General features: G+C 44.3%; 1 long non-coding RNA gene across 2 annotated transcripts; it reads right to left on the reverse strand.

Annotated features, from left to right (window-relative positions):
• Window positions 1-3,022: 3,022 nt before the first annotated feature.
• On the reverse strand, window positions 3,023-5,551 carry LOC136458301 (uncharacterized). Of its 2 annotated transcripts, XR_010759962.1 has the most exons (3): window positions 5,054-5,551; window positions 3,460-3,651; window positions 3,023-3,178 (listed from the first exon to the last, which is right to left on the reverse strand). It is a non-coding gene; the product is annotated as an uncharacterized lncRNA (long non-coding RNA). The 2 variants fall into 2 exon arrangements; XR_010759961.1 differs by having other exon boundaries at window positions 3,460-5,551.
• Window positions 5,552-5,823: the final 272 nt, after the last annotated feature.

Genomic DNA, 5,823 nt, shown 5'->3' on the forward strand with positions numbered 1-5,823 from the left:
CGCTTTGGAAAGGAGGCAGAGGGGTTGGGGTTCATGGCGACTGGGGAAGGGAGATGGCAAAGGCGAGGGCTGGCCGAGGGGCTTTATAGCGCGGCGCTAAGGTTCCATGGCGAGGGGCACCGGCGTCCGTGCCGTCCGATGGGATGGCACTACATGGCGAGTATCCGAAGCCCAGGGCAAGTAGCGCTGGGAAGATTCGAGAAGTGAAGCAGGTCGCGGCGCTGGTCCGCGCGGTCAAGGACGCTCGCCCGCAGGGCCGTCTCAATAATTTTGAGGGCCCTCGTGCAAGTAAGGCACAAAGGGCCCAACAATCTAATCTTTCAAAATGACGTTTCAAATACATAATAGTACTACTAATAAGAGATAACTTGCAGTATATATTTAGTTCAATAAAAAATGACATTACATCGAATTGAAGAAGCAAAAAGAACGGTAAAATAAATATTATGGTTACCTCAAATGTAGTGTTTTAGTGCTTTTTAAAAGAACCGCCTTCGGGCATTTCTGTACCACCATCATTGCCATCAGCTTGTGCAATTATTGGTTGATCTTGTTCCTGCCTCTGATCTTGACTGACTTCGGCATTCATTGAACTTGGAAAAAAAACTTATGTATAGCAACTTTTTTTTATTCTTTCTATTGATCTTCTAGTTTTCTCTGTTTCCTTGTTTGATAACGACAAATGTTTCTTTGGCGGCATCTATCATTTTCAAAAAATATAATTGAATTAGAATTTAGAAAATTAGATTCCTACAACTGATAACTGAACTGGAACTGCAAATTTGCAACTGCAATCACTTACCGTTGGCCACAGAGTCACGGAGCGCCGAGTGTCAAACTGACAAACTGATTCAACAAAACTGGAAAAAAAAAACTGATCAGGGACAGGGAGACATACAGCCAGATAGGGAACGCCGGAGGGCGGAGGCAAGACCAGAACCTGCTGATCGTGCGCTCGCCTTGTTGCTGAGTGCTGACCTGAAGGGCTGAAGGACTGCAGCATGCCGACGAGGTCACCGTGCCCACCGCCGGCCACCCTCAATCCGCAGAGATTCCCGCGAAGCACGCCGTCACCGAAACCGCAAAGGAAGTCGCGACTCGTGATGGCGAATACGAAGGGTCGCTCGCGACCAGGGATACGATCATACGAAGCGGCACCATCAAATGGACTGTATGAGCCTGTATACCTGTAGTAATGAGGGATATACTCATGGGCCCCCAACGCCATGGGCCCCCGGCCGTCGCACTCCCTGCACCTGTCTATCAGACGGGCCTGCTCGCCCGCGGCGCGGCTTGGGCGTGTCGCGACATGACGCTTGTAAGGAAAATGGACCTTAAGCCTATTTATTTTAGATTTTGATGTTTGATGACCAACACAACCAAATTGGACTAATGAATTTGCAAGTAATTGTTTTGTAGTTCAATAGGGTGCAAGACGTGACTCGGACGAAGGTGACATGATGATCCCACGATCAACACCATAAGCAAGACCTAGGAGCACAAGAGAAGACTCAAGATATCAAGCATAGTCCAAGTACAAAAATGAGAACTAAGCCGGACGCAAGATCGCGAAGAAACAAGCTCGGCAGAGATGACCGGACGCGGCCCTATGAGGACCGGACGCGTCCGATCAGTTGCTCGGCAACAGCAGGTGTCAGCAGCAGCGACCGGACGCTGAGCGAGACGGTGACCGGATGCACTGTTCACGAGCGGAGGGAGGAAAGTTGGGCTCGGGTGTGCTCGTGTTCGGCCTCACGGCCTAGAGCTAGAGAGGCAGAGGCAAGGCCGGCAAGAGTGATGTGAGTACGTGAGAGGAGGTGTGGGCCTAGGGCTACAGGGCCATGCAGCTTGGTGAGATGTGCTTCTGCGCCTAGTGCATGAACAAGATGATTAGCAAATGGATTTAGGAAGGAGGAGGGCAGTCGTATGGCCTAATGACTAGCACGTTGAGCTTTCCCAAATAGTCCAAGTGTGCTACAAGGGAACAGTGGGAAAAAGGTTTCCCTATTTTCTCTAGGGATGCTTAGGAAAGGGCTACCTCCAAGCACAAACAAGCAAGAACCAAAACACACATGCATGATTAAACTAAATGAGTGCACCACTTTATTTGTAAACTTCCTTTGAAGGAGATGAGCAAGAGTTTGGTTTTCGTTTTAGGAAATAATAAATCATGCATGCGGGTTGCATGTTGAATTCGAGTACGGCTCGAATTCAACCAAGGTTTTTAATTTTCCTTGAAAACATTGTATTTGAAAACACCTCTTGTCACGTAGGTGGCCAACCTTCATGACAAGCAGCTCATGGTAAAAAGTTTTAAAGCTCGGATTTTGAATTTGGGGTGGGACGGGAAAACTTTTGGCTTAAGTTTGACCTAACATTTACATGCAACACACATTCAAGCAAAAATTTTAAAGAGTTGGAATTTTTAGGTTGCACAAAAAACCGGGTTGTTATACAGAATGCTTGGTTCCAGGAAATATGGAACACTACAGGTCATAGTACCTTCAATTAAATTGTTTCTAATTTTTTAGCCGGAACCTAAGGTGGCTCTCAGGAGAAAATTACAGGTCATAGTACATATAGAAAATCAGGAGTGTTATCATGAATAAAAGAACACAAATGAGGCAGGCTTCCAGCACAAACATAGCGAAAGAAAAGGTGCAGATCATCATAATTCAGAACCCAGAAAACCAATAAACAAACAATTGCATCATGCTTGAATGAAAAAACAGGTGTTCCCTTTTATTTTCATTGTGACTTACACATGGATATAGATTTAAAACATATATAACTAAGATCAGGACAGGCCTAGGTAGTAGATACAGGCGCCTATTATACACTACTCTGCCTAATGTGGCAGGAAGTTCACCCTCAGATAGCCATAATAGTGTCATCATAACAAGCTTATCAAGAAAGTTGGATGCCTCTCACGAAATCCAACAATATAAAAGATCAGTAAAAAAAAAAAGGATCGGTATAAACATCCGTCATCTGCTGCATGCAGATTTAAGGTACCAGAATGAGTCCACAATTTCATGGGAATGAATTCAGAAGAACAGGTGGCATATAGCAAAGAGATTACACAGAAATCTTTTTACAGAAATCAGATGCTTCAACTTTAGAGCCATAACAATTAAGCAAGTATATGCCCTCTCCAGTTCAACCTATATCATGTTCTCTGCAGTTAACAAAAACAAGTAGCTTTCAGTATCTGGCATGCTATCTGATCGAGTAGGCAGTAGAAAATCAGATATTCTTAACAAAGCTAATGGAAAGCTCAGGTTATTAAATGACACAAAATGGATTTCATTGATTTGATAAAACAATGCTAGTGTCGTGAAAATCTATGTCTCTACACCATAACTGCCACAAGAATTCTGCAATACAGAACCAAGGTTATCTCTTTTCGAACAAAACATGGAGAGGACAGCGAGAGACTGTGAGGCAAGCACAGCTTACCTCTCCGCCAGTGTCGAGTTCTCCACTTCTCGCCGCAGCTGCCGTCAGTGCTCGCAGACGCAGCTCGCCTTGATAGTAATAGATCCTCATCTCTCGCAAAAGTAAAATTACCATCTGCAAGTAGATAGTAATCTACCCTTCATCTCCAGTTGTATTATTGAACAGCAAGTGAAAAAAATATTCACCTTTACCCTGGAATAGGAAAAAAAACTGAAAGGTTATGCTGCTCTATTTTCCAACTCTAAATTAATAAGCATTTGCAATACTGTTAAGTGGTACCAGGTTTTCTTCTTGTTTTTTTGCTAGGTACCAGGTTTTCTTCTCTACAACTTATGATTTATTTAAACAGTCCACGACAATTATCTAGAATTCTAGATAAATATGTATCGTGTGGATTCACAAATAAGCAGTAGTAGTACATGAACTTCCAAAGATTAATTTACCTAGCAAACTAGCAGTACACTAAACTCCATCTCTAATCTAGACTTTCTGGCCGATGGCACATATGCATTTAGAATACACGACACCACAGCAAATTTATAGTTTAATGGTCAAGTTCAGAATGCCAGTATATTAAAGTCTACAGTACTGCAATACATGCAGAACATATCCCTGTAAATAGCACAAAAAACAAAGAGAATGAATATTTTACTGCGTTATGGTGCCACTGATGCAACATATCCAACCACAAAAGCATCATTGCAGGACAATAGTGAACGATGCAGCAATTCTAGTTAGCATCTATAGTGATTATCAGATCTGGATCAATTCATGCCTAATTAAAGCAAAGAACTGCATATCACTTGAGCAAAGCATAGGCAGAAAATGGTTGGTGGTAAGGCCTGAAGATGCAGCAAATTCCACACAAATTGAATCCTACTGTGAAAATCGGTTACCTGTGACTGAACCAACATTCTCTGCAAACAGAGAAGTATCACATAGAAGTAGCTTCAAGGAGACAAAATAAACAGAGAAGTTATAGAGTAACAACTGAACAAGAAAAGGCAGTCAGCCAATGTTCACTTGATAACTATCTTTGTCCAGGTTTAATTTTGTAATTGGCTAACAGTTGTCTTATTCAGTACATACTTTTGTGCTTACAGTGTACATATAGCAGGCAAAAAATGCATAATACTACAGCAGTTCCCCTTGCAGAAAGAATCTACACAGGGAAATGCATTGTACTATCAGGGCTGAAATTTTCTATAAATGAATCATCCAAGAATGATGCAGCTTCACATCTAACATATAATAAGCTACGCATACAACTGGTAACTGAAACTACATCCAAAGAATATAAAACTGAATAATAAGTTACGTATGCAAACTAAGAAACAGGAAATTTAGAGATATTGATACCGAAATTGACTGTCAGAAACGCCCATGTAACCATGTAAAACGTGCAGTTCGACAATCGTATTCAAGAATTGCATACATCAATATGATATACATTTAAACAAGGTGCTATCAGGCTCCCAAAGCAGCTAGCAAGAACTGCTAGGAAACGCTACAGACATAAGCTTCTATTATTGTTTCTAGTGTCAAGTGACCATTGCAAAATAATTTGTAATAATAAACATCTACTCAGAACTACCTTTGCGGCTGAGCGGTTGTGCCCCTGCCCACGCGGCTACGCACGAGCCCGTGTGAGTGCGCGACGAGGTGTCGGATCCGTGGGTCGCCGCTCGCCGGCCAGGCGCCCGAGGCCCCGAGCAGCCAGTGCGGCGGCTGCCGCCTGTGGCTAGCCGCCCCACGCAACGTGCCAGGAGCCTGCGCCTCCGCCCCAAGGCCTCCGCGAGGGTCCCGCGGAGGCGCGGACCGGGAGTCTGAGACCTCCCATGGCGACCTGGTAGCAGCTGGCGGCGGCAGAGAGCCAGTCAGCGGCTGGAGCAGAGATCCACGGGCGGGCGGCGCCTAGGGCTTGAGAAAGGCGTGGAGGCGTCGGGTGGATCAGCGAGAGAGAGGGGCGGCGGTGGGATGGAGTAGCGCCGTCGGGTGCGACCGGAGAGTGTGGCTGATTTGGTGATGGGGCGGTTGCGATGGGAAGACGAGGCTAGGATTTACAACCAAGCGGGCTCTGCTGGGCCTTGGAATTTTTTATTTGTTTTGGAGGGAGGAGGGAGGCGCGGGGTTGTGAGAGTTTGAAATTTTTATGGGTGGATATCGGCCGCCAAGATTTGCTAGATGGTCGATTTCTCACTGCGCTAATATGAATTTTTCTATTCGATCTACATACCTAAAGCTGGTATAGTTGATTTCTTTATTAAACAAAAATGTGTCGTACATTTGTAATTGAAAAGTCAAATAAACATAAATCACTCGAGTGTTTGTTCTTGAAATTTTCTCCAGAATAAAATGTTGGTA

This window comes from Miscanthus floridulus, chromosome 6 (assembly GCF_019320115.1).
Source record: "Miscanthus floridulus cultivar M001 chromosome 6, ASM1932011v1, whole genome shotgun sequence".
In the NCBI taxonomy this organism is placed as follows: Eukaryota; Viridiplantae; Streptophyta; class Magnoliopsida; order Poales; family Poaceae; genus Miscanthus; species Miscanthus floridulus.